We start from the raw sequence: 19,906 nt of genomic DNA, 5'->3' as shown, positions 1-19,906 counted from the left end.
CCAAGGGGATGACCCTCATCTCTTAGAAGAAGAAGAAGAAAAAGAAGAAGAAGAAGAAGCCATGGAGAACCATCTTGTTGTGGCTCAATTTGAGATTGTCAAAAATTAAAAATTTTGGAGGTAGATTTGAACCAACAACCAAATTATTATCATTTAAATTTAGCAAAAGTGACAAGACAAGAGCAACATATGTCAACGATGTTACGGATCTCATCCAACCAATTATCTTTTTATGTGAAGCACTATGTTTTTAATAATAAAAAGATGAATTTGGTAAAGAATTAGGTTTTGAAAGCATATTAATTATGCAGACGAGTTCTTTAATAAAAGTGATTTGACTACTAAATTTACAAAAGCATAAATACTCTACCACGTAAATAACAGAATGAATTATTTGTCATATATAAATTAATGTGAAAATTTTATAAAAAATACAAGTTTCATTTTCAAAGATGAATTTGTTAAAAATACAAGTTTCAAGTTTCATTTTCAAACATGAATTTGTAAAAAATATAAGTTTCATTTTCAAATTTGAACGAAAATGTCAATTTCAAGTGGCACCCTATGCGAGCCATTGCCAACTATCTTTGCACTACGCATCGAAAAAAGTGGTGGTTACTGAAATATATAATGGTGTTATATTTTGTTGTTTATTCAATGTGGGATAATACGTACAGCATATAAAAACAAAAGAAATATCATCGTTAATAACATTATTCACCAACGATCAAGTCCATTAGGCATCAGAGATGAGCCAGTGTCCAAGCCATCAAGCATGAAGGGAGATGGTGGAAAAAAACTTTACAAACATAGAATAGGTGAAGGTTACATAGGCTCGCAAAATTTTTCAGCCAAAACTGTTGATAACCATCAACAATATTTCAAGAGTCGGCGGCCAAAAAGTCATCGTTCTTTGTATCTGGGCACCCTCTAATGTTGCGGCTAATTTACTGAAGTTTCGCTTATGCCCTTATGCTCAACTCAGTTTGCATCAATCCTCTATTCCCAGTTTTCCCACCGCATCAGATATAATTAATGAACTACTTTCAGAGATTCCAGGGATTGTGGATGCTTCGAAACAGATTGCTCAGTTGTGGACTCCAGTACCGAAGGAGCAATGTGAAAGCCCTCAACTCATTGAAACTCTTAGTTCTCCTTCAACTAAGAGCCTTGACTACAGAAATGGGTTTGTGAGTCTGAATTAGAATCTGAAAATAAAAGCTTTTATGATTCCTCAACGGGTAACCAACTCATATCTCCAAATGAATTAGAATGTTGTAATAGTAGTGATGAAATTCTTGTGTGCTGGGAGGGCATAAACAGAGATGCGATGGAGATGGTCTTTTTAGGTGCAGGCTCCTCTCAGCCATCAAAATATCATAATGTTAGTGCAACATTTATTAATATTTTCTCCCACGGTGGTATACCTATAGATTATGGAGAGGGAACTTTGGCTCAGCTCAAAAGGAGGTTTTGTGTGATAAGTAATGATAATTTCATCGAATCATTGAAGTTTATATGGATATCGCATATTCTTGTTGATCACCACACATGTATTGTAAGGATACTTTCTCTACGAAAGCAGTTATTAAAGAATGAACCACATGAATATTTGTTGGTCAATGGACCAAGGCAACTAAAAATATTCCTGGATGCATACTCAAGGTGAAGGATTTAGGCATGCAATTCAAAGATTGCAGACAGACAGCGAAGGAATCAATGGATCCTTATGAACAAATATCTCATGATACAAAAGATTAGATGTGAAGTAATAAACAACACGTTAAGGATAATGTTGATGGTTCAGGATAGCTATTTAAGAAAGAGGTGTCTGATCAATAGTAATCTAGTTTGGTTTAAGCCTAAAACCAAACTGAAAGCATAAGTGTTGGGAGAAATCGAATGCAGAGCTATTGACAACGATCTGATGTCTTTTTTTTTTTGGATATCACAGGGTTGCAGAGGTTAAAGAAAGCTTTATCTCGAGTTGGGCTAGAGATGTTGACCGATATGCATGTTGTGCGTTGCCCACAAGAATTTGGTGTTGTCCTGTAGGATTCAAGTAGAAAGAATATTGATAATAACTCAAAGCAAGGTTGGAACATTGTATATTTTGGTGATACAAGGCCTTGCCAGGCTCTCATAGATGTTGCTTGCGAGGCAAACAAAAATCACAATGAGGACTATCCCATTACTTTTCTGTTGGGAAATATGGAAATGGCACAATAAGATTATCTTTAAAAATTATAGGGAACATGATACAAAGGTAATTGACCGCATTATTGGATGGTATACTTTTACTAACAACAACAATAGTGGCCCCAAGAGGACAATAAGCAGGAAGACAAGGCCAAGAAATGTATACCCGACGGGTTTCTTTGATGGTGTGGCACAAAGGTTTGATGGTGCGGCACAAAGGGGCATATGTGGACGGTATACTTCTACGAACGACAACAATAGTGGCCCCAAGAGGACAATAAGCAAGAAGACAGGGCCAAGAAATGTATACCCGACGGGTTTCTTTGATGGTGCGGCACAAAGGGGCATATGTGGACGTGGTTTCTGGATCAGAATATTGAGGTAGCAAGAACACTGAGTTCACTGGGGTGCTGGTAGAGGCACAAATATGAAGGCTGAAGCTATTGCATTATGGGTTCTCCTTTGATTCTCTTCATACCTGGACATTCCTTCCATCTAAATATATGGTGACTCACAGACTATCATTGATCATATACAGGGCAGCACTAAAATAAACCAACCATAGTTACATGGATGGCCAAATTAGGACAGTTTCGGAAACTCTCAGAGACTCAATGATTCAGTATATTGAGAAGGAATACAACCAGAATGCAGACAAAATATCAAAGATGGAGACAAAATGTCAAAGATGGAGCCACTTGATGCACTGGATGGGATGCATATAGAGATTACCCTGGACGCTGAGATTCTCCCACTCCGGGGATAACAGGTCATCATGGATAGGCCAATTTACAACTGGAACTGGTTATTTTTATTTTTATTTTTTCCTGCAGGCGGTTTGAGCACAGATTTTTTGGTATGTTGTTTTCTATTTTGCATAGTCCATTATATGAGACCACAAATGGACTGAACAAGCTGTGAGAAATATGGGACTGTTAATATGTGGCAGATTATATGCTTTATTTTCACTCAGTTTCTGGTATATATAGAGGAAGTTATATTAGGAATGTCGAGAAACAAATGGTTGATCAAAACGGAGTCGTCTAAAGAGGCAGAGGAATTGCTTGGATGGTCAAAAGTGGTCAGAATCGGGGCAAAAAAATTTCAAAGAATCTTGTAGAGGCAGTGTTTGAATCGTGTTTTTGATGGTGGAAATAGATTCAGCACCAACAAAAACATCTAAAACACCTAAAATTTTAAAATTTAACAACTAAAACTTGGATTTACAAAAATCCTCATCAGATTTTAAATATAACCAGAATTTTCATAACTTTCCGGGCAACTCCTCGACCTCGTTAGACTACGCGAATCATAACAAGATGATTTGAACAAAAATGTATATAATGTATATAAGCAAAATATTAATGTACCTATGTCCTGTTTTATATCCTTGTATATAAATATAGGATTTTTTTTCTTACTGGAAAAAAAATACACGATAGCGTGCCTGAAGAAGCAGTTAAAAAAAAACATAGTTTGAAAGAGGAAGCCATTGAGGTGGGGACTTCTGCTAGAGCATACAGGATTATTTTGACAGACTAAGGCTAGCGCTACCCAAAATCCACGTGTTTGATGACTGTGAACCTGGAAAACTTGCCTTTTGTACCAAAAATAATTCATTTTTTAAAACTTCAGTTCAAAAAATGAGCCGACATCGGAGGAAGGATTTGAAAGCGAAAAGACAATTGAGGATACCCAACAAATCAACGGCTTAAGTGTTTCACACGCCAGATTAGAAAATTGCAATGGGCTAACGTGCTCGAGAGTAAAAAATGGGCGAGGGTTGTCGCAAAGTAGTTTGATCAAACCACTCATCGGAAAATAAATGGTGGGAATTAGAGCCACCCCTCCATCATGCAGTTGTTTATAATGTGATTTTTTGGAAGCTTTTCAGGTAAGTTTTTCCGGTCAAAATCCGGCAACAATATATTGGAATTGCAAGTTTGATAACTAGTTTCTGCACAATCAAAGCATCTCAGGGGTTTTTCAGGGTGCTGAATCCAAATATGCAGTGAAAAAACCATTTTAACTGCAACAAATCAAGATTTAACCTCAATTTCTTCCGCTAGATTCCGTCACCGGAATCTCCAAAAAGTCTCATTATAGACAACTCCCTCCATCATTTTCCAGAAACCACTGCGGCCACCTGGCGCAAGCAACATTGGGTTTTGCAAGACCACTTCTGGTTTTTCCAACGTGTGCATAACGACAAAACCTGGGCCCACGTCCACGCAGCATCCAGCTCATCTCCAACAGTGCATCTGACAAAAACCGGTCCCGCACATACATTTCAATGAATTCGAGACTTTGATTTAAAAATTCAAACGTACATGTTATATTTAGTACAAAGAGTCGGAGCTCAGTTTATTAGAAGACCAATATAAAATAATATATATATATATATATATAATATTTTAAATTTATAATTCCATTTGTAAAGCTCTTAAATGAATAGCTTATAACTGTTTTAGGGTTTTGTTTTGTAATGAATTCAAGAATGGGTTCAAAACGGATACAAGGAGAGCTTTTTGGGGCATAAAAAGAAAGGGTCTAGCAATTGGGAGGGGTTTAGAATTTAAAAGTGGGGAGATTATAAATGAAGAGAAATGTAATGTAATTTTTCTAATCCGAAGATTAATTTGATTTCAATTTTGGGTAAATTATAAAGTTATTTTTTCTTTTTAAGTTTCTCATTTCATTTATCTTATTCTTTTGCTGGAATGATGTATGATGCAACTAGGTTATTTAAGTTAATGTTTCCGAATTTACTTTCTAGTACTCAAGTTTTTTTATTTAAAAACCCTTAATGAAGTGCTCCATGTTCCATAAATTCACCCACAACTTCATATTCTTCTCACCATTCTTTCCACAGAGTTGAGGTTTAGATTCTTAGTGCACTGAAACCTTGTCTTCTTTTATTTTCTTCTACATCATTTCTTTATTTCAAATTCTCTGCAACCCCCATTAACTCATGGTCATTCTAGTGCTGAAGTATAGGCTTTGGAATTAGAGAAACCATTACAGTGCTCAAAATCTCTCTCCATTTGACCAATCCTTTAAAAGCCTTTATCAAATTAGTAGATGTGTTGGGCACTGATCTCTTGTAGCCAAGGGTTGTATCTAGGGTTACAACCCAATGGATGCACAGGATCAACACGGTCACCAAGTAGAAGGGGGAGCTCTCTCCATTTGACCAATCTTTTAAAATCCTTTATCAAATGAGTAGATGTGTTGGGCACTAATATCTTGTAGCCAACGGTTGTATCTAGGGTTACAACAACCCAATGGATGCACAGGATCAACATGGTCACCAAGTATAAGGGGGAGCTTTGGTACAGTCTGGAATTGCAACCTAAAGAGACAAAGAAACCCCTTTGTAGATAGCTAGGAATGAATTAACAATGATACTGGTAGTTCCCAACCTTAGGGGTTGGAAAAAGGTTCAGAAAAAGAAAAGAAAAATGGAGAAGTTAAGTGATTTTCTGTAATTTTTACTATTTTTCATTTTATTGCTCTTAAGCCAAAAAGATAGGATTACATGTCTAAATTCTTTCAACATCTATAGAATGTAATTTTGCTCATTGTTTCTACTTGAATAAAATTACAATTTTTTTCTACAAATAAAATTCAAAAATTAGAATTGCACTATAATAATTCTAATCTCCTTGGAATTCATCACTACTTTTTTAAAATACACAAAGGTAACTTCATCCATCTTAGAATCATTAGACAATCCAAAAATAATAGCAAGTAGTGAAATCATAACCTAAAATGGTGGTTTAAGTAACTTAGTTGGCACATGTAATTCCACCTTAGATAATTGATTAGGAGTTTTGACCAAGCCTCATCGAAAAGTTAATTTTTTATCTTCATCCCAAATATGAACCTCACTTAATTCCTTTTCGTTAACATTATTTCGAGACAAGGGTAACTTCAACATTTTAGATATAGTTTCTTTAAATATTTCCGAGAAAACTCATCTATCCATTAGATGGATAACATTTTTAGTAGATTGGTCATAATGCTCACCTAAGATCAGGATTGTATTGGGGTCAAATTGCACCTCTAGTAAGATCCCTTCTTTGAGTCCGATGGAAACATCCTTCGTTGGATTAAAAGCTTTCTTGTCTGCCTACTCTGACTTGCTTAAACCACAAGTCGTCATATGATGACAATGATCAAATTAAGTTAAATTTGAAATAATATTACTTTTAAAATGAAATGTTGAGACATGAATAGAAGGATTCTATAATTAGATTTTTTTAAGTGTAGAAGTTTTCATGTGATTACATGCATAATTTATAAAGAACTTGGCACACACGATCAAACTTTTATAAAAAAATGGTAAATACACCAAAATTATAAGAGGAGAAATCCTAGAATTCATATCCAACTACAGCATGGATGCAAAGGAATTCTACGCAATGTACGAAGAAGTGGGGCTATGTGGGACCCACAAGTGAGGATGAGGTGGCAAGTGCCACAGATGCACTATTGTTGCTACGTGGATTCCATGGAGATGTTGCACGTAGGACTATGTGGGTGATACATGGGTGCTATATGATAACATCTTACTAATGTGGCCAGAGTTAATTGGTTAATTTCCAATGGGGCATAACTTTCAATCCCAAGTTAATTAGTTAATCTCTTATGGGACATAACTTTCAATCCTGGATTTGGATTGAGATAAAATTGATATGTCGAAAAGTTGTTGATGCGTTGAATGTGATGGTGTTGTCCAAAGTTAATTCTGCAAACTTTGGTGAAGAAGTAATTTGGTAAACCAATTTCCATAATGTGACTATGGAGTTTGAATTAGTTAAAAGTAACCCTTCCCATCAGCTTGGGAAGTCCGAGGGGGTGGTAGGGATCATTACAACCTCTGCAGTACCAAGTCAGGCATTCAATTAATATGGCCCCCACAACACCTCTACCTAATGGGATATACCTCTATTCTCTTCTCGAAAATAAGGAAATCAAGCAATAAATCCAAGAGATGCTAGAAAAATGGCACATTTGACCAAGTTCTTCACCATGTGGATGCCCAATTGTACTTGTGCAGAAAGAAGATGGAACCTAGAGACTCTGCATTGATTATTGGCCTCTGAAAAAAATAAGAGTGAGGAATAGGTACCTGATTCCTAGGATTGAAAACCTTATTGACCAACAAAAGGGAGCTAATTACTTCAGTAAAATTGATTTGAATTTTGACTATCACCAAGTCCCAATAAAACCAACTGATGTGTGGAAGACTTCTTTCAAGTCCAAGGAGGGTATTTTTGAATGGTTTTTTATGCCTTTTTGTTTGACGAATTCCCTAGCAACTTTCATGAGGTTGATGGATGACATCTTGTTTCCTTTCACCAACTCTTTCATGGTTGTATATTCGGATGATATCCTCATCTTCAACAAGAGTTGGGCAAAGCATTTGCATCATATTTAGTAGGTCCTTCACACTTTGTGGTGGCACAAGCTATGCATTAACTTGGAGAAATTCTCCTTTGGAATGGACAAGGTCCAATATCTAGGTTACATTATTGATGAGCAAGGTGTGCATGTGGATCCAGATAAGATCCAAATCATTCAAGATTATTTCCAAATTCAGGCTTTTGTGATCCATATTGAACAATTAAGAAAAAACTTTCGGCAGTAATCACATAGGAGAAGTTTTATCGACGCATTTCGAACCATCCAGTGTGGTTCATCGCCAGGACAAGATGGAGAGGTAGATCTTGGCACCAGATTAAATAGAAAACGAGACCCTTAATAATGTTAACAATTATAATAAATAGCTAGTCTTTGAAAAAAAATATTTTAATATATGACATCGATTACTAAGATCAAATTATATTAAATAAAATCAAATATTAAGTTATAGTTCAATATATAGTCAAATAATTAGATTAAAATAAGAATAAAATAAAAAATTCGAACTCAAACCTTAAACAAGGAGTTAAGGCCCTAAAAAATTAAACAAGGAGTTAAGGCCCTAAAAAATAATTAAAATTAATGGAGTCAAGACCGCAATAATAATTGTTTTTCAAATAATCAATGAAATAATCAAAATAATAAAAAATCCATGAATAAACAATGAACGTAAAATCAAAATGAATTAAAAATAACCAAAATTAGTAAAAACCCTTATAACCAATAAAAACAAAAAATAAAGTAGTTAAAAATAAATAAATAAAATAAAATAAAATGTAACATATATATATATATATATAAAATTAAAATTAATGGAGTCAAGACCCTAATAATAATCTGTTTCCTTTAATAATCAATGAAATAATAAAAATAATAAAAAATCAACGAATAGACAATGAAAATCAAATCAAAATGAATTAGTAAAACCCCTTATAACCAATAAAAACAAAAAAAAAAGTAGCTAAAAATACATAACTAAATAAAATAAGATAAAATGTAACACACACACACACACACATATATATATATATTCAAAAAAAGAGAAATTAAAATAAAAAGAAATATAAAATTAATCAACTTAAAATTATTAAGTTAAGTTAAATTAAATTAAATTAGGAAGACAAGGCAGGGACCCAACATCATCTAGTTTTCCAACCATCGTCTCTATTAAGATTATTAGGACTTCTTTCGATTTCTATGGCTTCCCTGAATTTTCAATGATGGAAATGACTAATCCTAGCAATGACCTAGGCCTCTCCATCTTATCCTGGCAATGAACCACACTAGATGGTTTGAAACGTGTCGACAAAAATTCTCCTATGTGATTACTTCTGAAAGTTTTTTTGTTAATCATTCAAGATTAGTCGGCCCCAACGACTCTAGCAAAGCTTCACACGTTCTTGGGCTTTGTTATTTTTACCAAATATTCATCTTGGAGTTATCTTATATTTCTTGGCCCTTAAGTCAAGTGACCAAGGGGTAGAGATTTTTTTGTTTGTTTGAGTCACAACAAATGGCATTCAATGAAATAAAACACCTTCTTTTCTCTGCATCATTCCTCACCCTACCTGACCTGTGGCATCCATTTGAGATTGAAACTGATGCCTCTGACTAAGATATTGGTGCAATCCTCATTTAGCAAGGACATCCAATAGCCTATCAAAGTGAGACACTCTATGATACTATTTGAAGATACCCCACCTTTGATAAGGAGATATATTTCATCGTGTAGGCCTACCGAAAATGGAAACATTATATTTTGGGGAAGGAGATGATCATCCACGCGTATCACATCCCTCTTCAATTTATGCAGACAAAAGGGAAGTTACAGAAGGATCGTCGTAAAAAATGGTCCACATACCTACAACAATTCCATTTGAACATTAAATACAATAAGGGTAGCACCAATCATGTCGCAGATTGCCTCAATTGACCCTCAATTATGGCATTAACCACCATTCTCAACTCTTATGGGAACGAGACATCTATATGGCCACATCTATACAATAGTGACTTGGAATTCACTGCCACATACCATATGTTGATGGAAGGAAAGCAAGTTATATACTTTCACCTCAATGATGCATTATTGTTCTACCTAGGAAACCTTTGTTTTCCTTCAAGTAAGCATGATAGGCTGATCTGATAAACAAATTATAGTCGGGTAGCAGGGAGCTTTGGTGTGGAGAAGATAGTGGCAGTACTACAAAAGTACTTTTATTAGCCAAAACTTTGATAGGATGTTTGCATGTATATCAAGTCTTGCACTACCTATGTTATTGCCAAACCAACCATTAAGAAGTAAGGATTATACACGCCTCTTCCTACTCCTAATTAGCCTTGGGAATCCATCTCGATGGACTATATATCTAACCTTCCTTCTACCAAGCATATGACTGTGTGTTTGTGGTTGTTGGTATATTTTCTAAGATGTCCATCCTAATTGCCTACAAGAAGAGTATCAAAGTAGAAGCCATTGCGAAGCTCTTCTTCAAACAAGTGTGGATACATTTTTGAATCTCGTAGAGAAACATATCAAATCAGGATAGAAAGTTCCTAAGTATATTATGGTCAAGCCTTTGGTCATTTTTGGACACCAAGCTCACCAAATCAATTATCTTTTGTCCCCATACTGATGGAGAGAAAGAGGTTGTCAATAGGATGATCATGCATGTTTTGCGCATGTTCAACTACAAGAATCCATGCACATGGGATGAGAGTATCCCCTATGTTTAGCACCACTAGAACAAAGCTATCCTTGGCTCAACTAGCCACAACCCTTTTTAGATAGGCCTAGGATTTCAACCATTAGGTCCCATTGATGTCTCACTACCCCTTGCAATTGCACATACAAAATTTGCACATGTTCATGTTCAATATGAAGGTTACAAATCTAAAAAGTTTATTGAACAAATTCAACACATCTACCAACAATTACATGATATTTTGTAGCGAGTGAATACTAAGTATAAACAATCCCATGGTCAGTATTAGGTTCCACACAAGTTTTAAGTGGGAGACAAGGTTTGGTTATATTTGCAGAAGGAACATCTTGCAGGGGCACATTGAAAGCTTTATCCACCCCGTTATGCACCTTACACCATCACCAAGAAAGTGGGTGACAATAATTTTTAGCTAAGTAACCCCCCCATTCCTTGGCTTGCGCCCAATGTTTAATTAATGTGGATTTCCGTCATCCATACTTTCCACCACGGTTGGACATAGGAAGAATTGCAAAGTGGCTGACACCGATAGATCTCAACCTATATTTCATTGAACATGACACAACTATTTAGATCATGGACATACAAATTAAGAGGACTCACCAATATAGGATCCAACTGTATCAGGTTGTCAAAGTAAGGTAGCTCCTGCACTAAGTGGCACACTAGGGGCCAAGTTTAGCAAAAGTTTCCCCATCTCATGGAGGCATTGAACACAATGGAGATCATTAATTCCTAAGGTGGAAGAACTAATCCAAGTGGATATAGGTGGCCACCCACCTATTGCATTGACTCATAGCACAATTTTCCTATTTGGCTATTTTTAGGTCGTGAACTTCTTGAGTTGTTTTGAGGACCTAAACAACATTTTTTGTGGAAAAATTATGACATCAATCATAACTTTCCATCAACATTCAAAAAATGTACTCCTTGAATACACATTTCTAACGGGGTATCGTGTGCACCAAACAATGATCATATACAAAAGTTACGACCCCAAGAAGTTGATGTTCCAACTTACCCCATCAAGGCCCATAAGCCTTTGTAAATTCACTCCTAAGGTTTGATTTTTGGATGTTTAGGGTCTCTCATTACTTCTTCATGATAAAAAGGCCTCACAACCTCATTATAACATAGTTTAGCGAAGGCACATAGCGATAACCTCTCTTCTTAGAGATAACCTACCACCGTTCGAGCTAGTTTTCTTTCATTCTTCATGTATATGGTTTTAGCATTTTCCATTTATTAATTGAAGTCGAGTTTCATTGTATATCTATGTTTTGGTTATGAATATGTATTTCATTTTGTTCCCTTCATAATTTCATATCAATTTTATTAATATTATGTTGGTCTGAAGAGTCAAAGTGACCTTCATTAATGATAATGTTTTATAAGACAACACTATTCCTTACCACCCATGAGGATGCATGAGGATGCACTATTTAGGAAATGAAATTATCTAACATGTTTATTCATTTTTGGGGTTTAAAAAGAACACAAATTTTAACAATTATTTTCTTGGCAATGAGGGTATGAGAGAGATATTTTAATAGACTTATGAATATGTGTATCGAGGACTTTATCTTAATTTAACTATGACATGGATATAGTTATTTTAGAATGAATGGGGAAGAAGAAGCTTGATATAGTCTAAGCATGGATTGAAAAAGTAAAATCATTGTCTTTTTCAAAGGCAAAGGAAAGAGGAAGCATAAAAAATATTAACAAGTGAAAATTAGATAATAAATTGGGATAAACATACTAGGTGTATGAAAATATCAAAAAACAAACTGGATACATTGGACATCTATTGGAATTAACTGGTTGAGGTAGGGTTGGAGGGTAGCATAGATACTTTAAAAGGTGTATTTAGAGGGGGTTCAATGTATCAGTTTTGGGAAATAGAAATAAATTAGGGGAGTGTTTAATATCACATGAACAAATATGTTATGCCACAAGTTTACATAATCAACCCCCATGTTACAACATTTATAATTTAAATTAAGAAGTGTATTTTTGACTTTGTGGGTTCTACGAGATAATAGTGATTTCTCCATGATAGATACACTATGAGTATAACCATTGAGAAAAGGATCAAGGTAAATTATATATTGTTACTAAAAGTGATTAAAGGTAAGGGGAAAATGTATAAACAAAACCCAATCAAGAAGTATAAGAAAAAAATTAAGAACTAAGTGAGGAAGAACAAAAATATAGAAAAAGAATTGTATGTCCAAAAAATTAATTATAGAGTTTGAAGAAATTGATTAGCATATAGAAAAATTAATATGACAGTGTAAGTAAAGGTTAGAAAGTTTATGAGCAAACTAAATTCTAACATCCAAATGTTCAACACAATGAATAGTTCATTGGTGAATTGTTTCCTCATTGACATTCCTTTGTTGCAACAACCACTAAGGTACTGGAGTTTGTAATGAAGTTAGAATCAAATAAACTATTAAATAATAACACTTTTTAATTAATTATTTTAATAAAAAAATTTATTATTATTTTTTATATTTTTAAAGTAAATAAAATAGAAAAAGTTATAATAATTTTATGAAAAATATACATAAATTTATAAAATTGGGTGTTTAATTTTGTATGAAAATCATGCAAATACATATGGAATATAATATTATAGAAAATTTAATTAAAGAAAAGTCTTTCGGTAGAAATCACATAAGAGAAATTTTTAGCAGACGCGTTTTGAACCAACAAGTGTGGTTCATCATTAGGACCATATGAGGAGCAATGAAGAGACCATAATTTCAAGTAACGGCTATTAAGCTTTTGCCATGTTCTGCCTCTTCATCTCGTCCTATGATGAACCACACTCGTTGGTTCGAAAAGTGTTGGCCAAAAATTTCTCTTATGTGATTTCTACCAAAAGACTTTTCTTAATTCATTATGGTTCACAAAACTAAACTGAATACAAAAATTTAACTTGTTAATATCATATTGATAATTTCATTTAACAATATTACTACAAACCAAACATATAAATGCCAAGTTTCCCTATTTTTAATTCTTAAAAGTTATGAATAAATTTTTCTACTATTAAAATAAATAAATAAATAAATAAATATTAAATGAGAAGTGAAATATAAAACAAATATGTTATATATTATTATTCGTTATCGGGAAATGATTGACATTTATTTTTGTTTAATTAAATATTATTTTTATTATTAAATAATGAAATGACAATTTTTTGATATTTTTATTATTAATTTAATAATATATAATAATATATAAATGATTTTGTTAAAATTTTTAATAAACAATATTTTTATATCACTTAGAAATTTAAATAGGTTAAAAACGAATATTATTTATTTATAAACCTTTAACAACACAATTTTATAAAAAATATTAATTAAAACATTATATAGAATATTTCATAACCTAAGTTAAACGTGGGTGATAATCAAATATTTCCATCTATCTCAATTGTCTTAAGTTTATATTTCAACAAATCTCTTATATGACGATCTGAACCATTGGTGGGTCTTTTTAGGGGAATTTTTTTTACTATTATTATTGTAATAGACTTTAATATCATGAAATTTAGAATGCTTTAGATTTATGTTTATATTCAATATAAGAAATATTTAAATGTTTGGGATGAAAAAATTGTTATTTTTATTGTGTTATTGCGAAGTGAGTTAATTTTTAATTAAAAAATATAATATATTTATTTATTATATTTATATATATATATATATATATATATATTTTGTAAGTTTGGTAAGATTATATTTTTATTATGTTTAAATTTTTATTTTGATTGGAGGTAGTATAAAATTTGAATTCAAGATTTATGGTTTGGTGAGACTTTATTTCCATAACCACTACTAATTGAACTAAAAAAAATAACCAATTTAATGAACTTCATTTCCACCACTACTACTAATTAAACTACCCACAAACAAAAATAATATTATAATAAAAAAAATATAATAAAATCCATTAATATAATAGTGTCAATAAGTATTTATTGTAAATCATCTTCATTTCCTAAAGTAAATAAATGTATAGTTATTCATAGATATGTGGTCACTCATTAAATAGGAAGGAAATTAGTGATATATATGTGGTCACTCATTAAATAGGAAGGAAATTAGTGATAAAGTGGATTTAATGTAAAAATAAATATAAGAGTAAAAAATTAATTAATTAAATAAAGAGAAATGCAAATTTTCAACAAAGACATTCAAACCAATTTTGAAGAAATGGAAGAACAATGGATTTAATCCATTAAAGTCGAATCGAAGAATAATGAATCCATTAAAGTATATCCAAATCATGAAAAGTGTAGGATTCCATTACAACTATTTAACAATTAATTTACATCCACATCATTTTGTAATAGGATTCCCTTACAACTTTTTTGAGAATAATTTTAATCACAATAAAATAAATCGCTTTCAGATGTCATCTCAAACGATAAATCCAAAATATTTGAGTTTGTTTGATTGATACATCTGTAATACTCAAATATTGTTTTGAGTTGAACGATGGTTTTTTGTTTTTTCTATATTTTTTAATACATAAGATGAAATATTTTGGAAAAAGTTATTTGTTATATTTTATTTAAATTGATTTATAATATTAATGAGAGAGTACATGATGATAATTAGTATTTGTTGTCTAATTTAAATATAATTTAATTAAATTAAAAAATAATAAATATAAAAAATTCATAACATAAATAAAATAATTAATAAAATATTAATTGCCATCCTAAAAAGTTATGAAATATAGTTAATTAATATTATATATGTTTTTACTATAATAATAAGTATTTATGAAAATAGAAATAATAAAAAACAAGGAAAAATAAAATAAAAATCAAAAAAGTTAAATAAAAAGGAAATAAAACTAAAAACAAAAAATTAGTAATTAATAGAAATAAAAGTTATTAAACAACCCATAATAAGACCTTAACCAATCACCTTACAAGTAAATAAATTTAAATAATAATAAAAAATAACAAAAAGTGAATTCCCAATGTTAAACTATGGATAAACAATAGAAATTTTTGTTCAAAGACACCAAATTTTAACCAAATTAGTGTATGAAACCCCTTTGTTTGTGGGCTAAGTGACCCGCCTCCGCGAAGCGATTTCACTGTTAAGTCTACAAAGGCATACATACTCTACCCCACTTTGGTTTTGGACCTGTGACCTCTTAGGAGGAAACACATGCTCTTAAGCATTAGGCCCACTCAAGCTATATATGATGATATGGGGAAATCACGATATTCATTCTTTTTTCTACCTAAAAGATAATATTGCACTATTTTTATTTAATATATAAAAAAATGTTCATAGAGTAGTTATGGGAAAAGGTTATGAAGTATTATTGAAGTATTTAAAAGAAATATCTATAAAAGTGATTATGAAAGAAATCCACCACTAAGTTCATATGTTGCTAGAAAAATTATATTATCCTAAGTTTCATTATTATTATTGTACTTGTTTTTAGGTTGAATGGTTATATCATTAATTTGAGTTATTTTAATGATCAATGTTATCATAGCTTTGAAAAAACGAGAATGGCGAACCCTAGCTCCCCCGTCTCCTTGCCCTCGGCCGCCGTCAGCTCTTGGATTGCACTGTGTGAGAAAAGGTTTGAGAGATCGGAGCATAGACTCCGGGGCTGTCTCTCTGCTGCAGATCAGCAACAAGGCCACTCCATTTTCACTGGCTCGAACCCCAGCTTTGATGCTTCCAGGCCCCAGGGCGCCGTTGGGTCACAAATCGCTCCGACCGCGAAGGGATTGAAGAGATCTGGGCAAAGATCATGGGGTATTCACTCATCGACAGGTACTCAAGATCCCCATGCCATGATCACTGGGGTTGTAGATCTAGAAGAGCATGCTATCCTCTTATCGGAGAGCTCCGGGAAAACATGGCCCCGTCCCCCTGCTTCCACGGCGCGACGGAGCAGCCCCCTTTCGACTGCTGAAGCAGTGGACAAGGAAAATCGTGCGGCTCCCTTAGCCTATCCTCGGACCAGCGCGTCCAGAAAAGAAGGGACGACACTAATCAGATGCATGCCGCCCCTGCACACTAGACCAAGGCCGGATTCGAAACTCTATCAAGGCATCTGCCTTCCCGCTCCTCAGATCGGTTGGGGAAAAAGGCCTTCAGAATCATCCGCAGCTTTCCAGATTCAAATCAGGCTTCTTTCAGGAAAAACTATGCTTCAATGGGTTTGCCAGGCGGATCTAGTGCGGAATCTCAAGCATGCATTGGACATCAAATTGGGAATCCCTTCGGCAGACCAACGGCTTCTCTACCAAGGTAAACATCTTGAGGATCTCTTTCCTATTTCTTCTTACGGCATTGAGAAAGATGCATCTATTATCCTTTCCCTTCGTCTTAGAGGAGGAGCTGGGGGAGAGCCTTCCTCAGCAAAGGTTTTTTCGTACAAAGATGCAGTCCATGGCAAGCAGACTGAAAAGACAGAGCCACCAATACAGACTTCACCCAAGCCCTTTTTGGTTGACAAAGTGGAGGAGATCCCATCAGTTGAAATCTCCTACCCTGATCTTGAAGACGAAACCCATAAATTTGCTGAAAGAGCCATCATCTGCAGATTCAATGGGCTCTGGCCGCGCTCACAGGATCTTTATGACTGGATCAAAGACAACTGGACGGATCGTTGTAAGGTTTATTTCTGTGCAAAAGGATATTTCATAGTGTTGTTCGATGACCTAGAGCATTGCTACAATGCCCTAGACGAAGGCCCTTGGTTCATGGGTTCAGCTGGTCTCTTCCTAACTCCATGGTTTCCCGACTTTGATCCAGCTTCAGCAGTCATCACCAAGGCTCCGGTATGGATCAGGCTTCCAAATCTCCCAGTTCACCTGTGGCGTACAGAAGTATACAGGCAAATAGGCAATGCCCTGGGTAGCTTTTGGAAGGGAGACTACCAGAGAGAGAGGCAGGGGCTCTATACATACGCCAGAGTTTATGTGGAGCTTGATTTAAGTAAGGGATTGCCAGAGTACATCAATCTCAAGATCAAGGACGCTATCTGGACCCAGTTTCTAGAGTACGAGAACACTGCCTTCAGATGCCGTCATTGTCACCAAACAGGGCACTTACATATCTCTTGCCCATCGCTGTTAGCAAGAGCAAAAAAGGGCCTCTTTGCTAATACTAAGCCCAAGCGTTGGGCTCCCTGCCCACCGCCGCCAACCGGAAGCTCCAGCCCCCCTAGTATGGAAAAGGAGGAAAAAAAATCAGAACCAGATCAGATGCCGCAGACGATGGATCCGCCCACGAACAATATGGAGCACACCCATGTCTCAGCAAATTCCCAGAAACGTCCCCATGAGACTTCCTCCTCTGATTCAGAGAAGGAGTCCCCAATGATAGAGAACTCCAGTCTCCAAGTTGTTCTTGCCCATCCTCCTCATGAGGGCTGGACAAAAGTTAACAAAAAGAAAGGGAAAAAACATTGTGGTGTAATCACTGTCCCGCTGGGGTAACAGCCTGACAGTTAGTTTTTGCTATCGAATCTTCAGGTGTAGCAGAGTTTGTTTCTTCCTTCCGAGACCGAGGTTGATGAATATATCATTTCCGGTCTGTCGGACTTTTGTCTTTCCTGTAGCTCTGTGATTGTATCTCTCTTCCGGGACCGAGGTTGATGTATCTATCATTTCCGGTCTGACGGTCTTTTGCCTTTCCTGTTTGTACCATATTGATTTCTCTTAATAGATTTAGTCTTTACCGAGAAAAAAATGTTATCATAGCTTTTATTTCAACTTGGGCATTTCAAGCTTTGTTCTTACTAGGTAAGGATAGAGATTTATTGGTGCATGTCTTGACCAACGTATAGGTTATGCTATGTAATACAAACACTAAATTAGAAGCACACTATTGGAGAATTAGGAATGTTGTGGCCAATAGAGTCTAAAACTGACGTCTAAAACTACTTGTATAACCAACCAGTGATTTAAACCAAGCCCTAATATGAATTGATGAGCTAATTGAGCCTTAAACCAAAAAATTATGACTTAATTACCTAAACCTTTTCAAGAGAAATAAACCTTGAAATATACATTGTCAAAAAAGCAAAGATATGTGTAGTACATGGAGATTATTACCTTGGAAACCCTTAACTAGGAAACATAGCTAACTTTTCAGCTTCACCTCTCTTTATCTTCTTCACCAAATATTCAACTAGATTACAATGGATATTGACCTTGGTTATATCAATTGATATTAACAAATCAACCCATTTCATCATATTCTTACAACCTTACATCATGCACTAATTATAGGTTCATTCTTACATAAGAAAACCTAATTTGTAGCACTTGAATCAATTGCAGAAGGTTGAATCTCATTAGCTAATATCTTGTTAATATCATGATTCCTAATTATTTTTGGCATATTTCAAATATAGTCAATTACCTCTTGACCATCAAACAACCACTAGCATTTATCAACCATATGCTTCCACAACTGCAATTACTTTCAACATTTCCACCAACTATATACCCCTATTAGCTACTCCATCGACCTTCACAACAATCCTTATCTCAACTTCACCATTGGCCATTGAATTGACTTGATCATCTCATTGATCCTTCTCCCAAACAATCTAACTCAACCAACAATTTCCTAATCAATCTACCTTGACTATCCAGTAGATCGACTACACTCTAGTTGATTGAGTTTCTACAAATAATATAATACCTCAACATTCTACCACTTTTTGTCTTCCTTGTAGGAACAAGAGATATCATGCTTCAATCAACCATTGAAACAATGCTCGTTACCTCTCTACACCAAGAGAACTTCACAACACTCACAAAAAATTTCAAAGCATTTGTAATGTTTTCCAAAGTGTCTACCAACCCCAACAACACTTTCTTATTTTCCATTATCTCCTTGATGACATGGTATTATACATTAATGTGCTTTGCCTTAGAATGGTAATCTAGGTTCTTTGATAGGAATATTACTTTATAGCTATCTTAGTATATCTTTACAACTTTCTATCTAAACCTAATCTATGAACACAATATTTGTAGCCAAAATGATTCCTTTCTTGCATGTGTGCTTTCGATGCATTTAGATTCCACTATCAATAGTACCATGAATGGCTATCACTTACTCATCGATAGACTTATATAACAATTTGAAGACATACCGACTAATTGACCTTCTTTGATCTAAATCGACATCCCAGAAAACATAGACAAAAACATGTACATTCTCTTCCCTGTTAGTTCCAAGCATCCCTTGGTAGAAAATTGCATGATCAATTGTTCCACACAAGTACCTAAATACTCTCTTGACAAATTTCTAGTGATATTTTCCAAGTGTTATCATGTATCCACTTAATTCTCCCACTGCATGAGAAATACATAATTGAGTTCATACCATCACATACAACAAGTTACCAACAACACTAGCATTGGTAACATCTGCTATATCTTCTCCTTCTTCCTATGTCTTTGGACACTATTCAACAAATAGTTTTTCCCCTATAGGAATAGGTACCTTCACTAGCTTGACCTATTAATATTGAAA

At 34.3% G+C, this 19,906-nt stretch overlaps 1 pseudogene; it reads left to right on the top strand.

Moving 5' to 3' along the window:
- Positions 1-264: 264 nt before the first annotated feature.
- On the top strand, positions 265-1,761 carry LOC149266499 (tRNase Z TRZ3, mitochondrial-like; annotated as a pseudogene).
- The last annotated feature ends 18,145 nt before the right edge of the window (positions 1,762-19,906 follow it).

The sequence above is a fragment of the Pinus tabuliformis genome, chromosome 6 (genome assembly GCF_031772625.1).
Source record: "Pinus tabuliformis cultivar Carrire ecotype Pingquan chromosome 6, CPIR1, whole genome shotgun sequence".
NCBI lineage: Eukaryota > Viridiplantae > Streptophyta > Pinopsida > Pinales > Pinaceae > Pinus > Pinus tabuliformis.
This window is presented reverse-complemented; position numbering and strand designations above follow the sequence as displayed.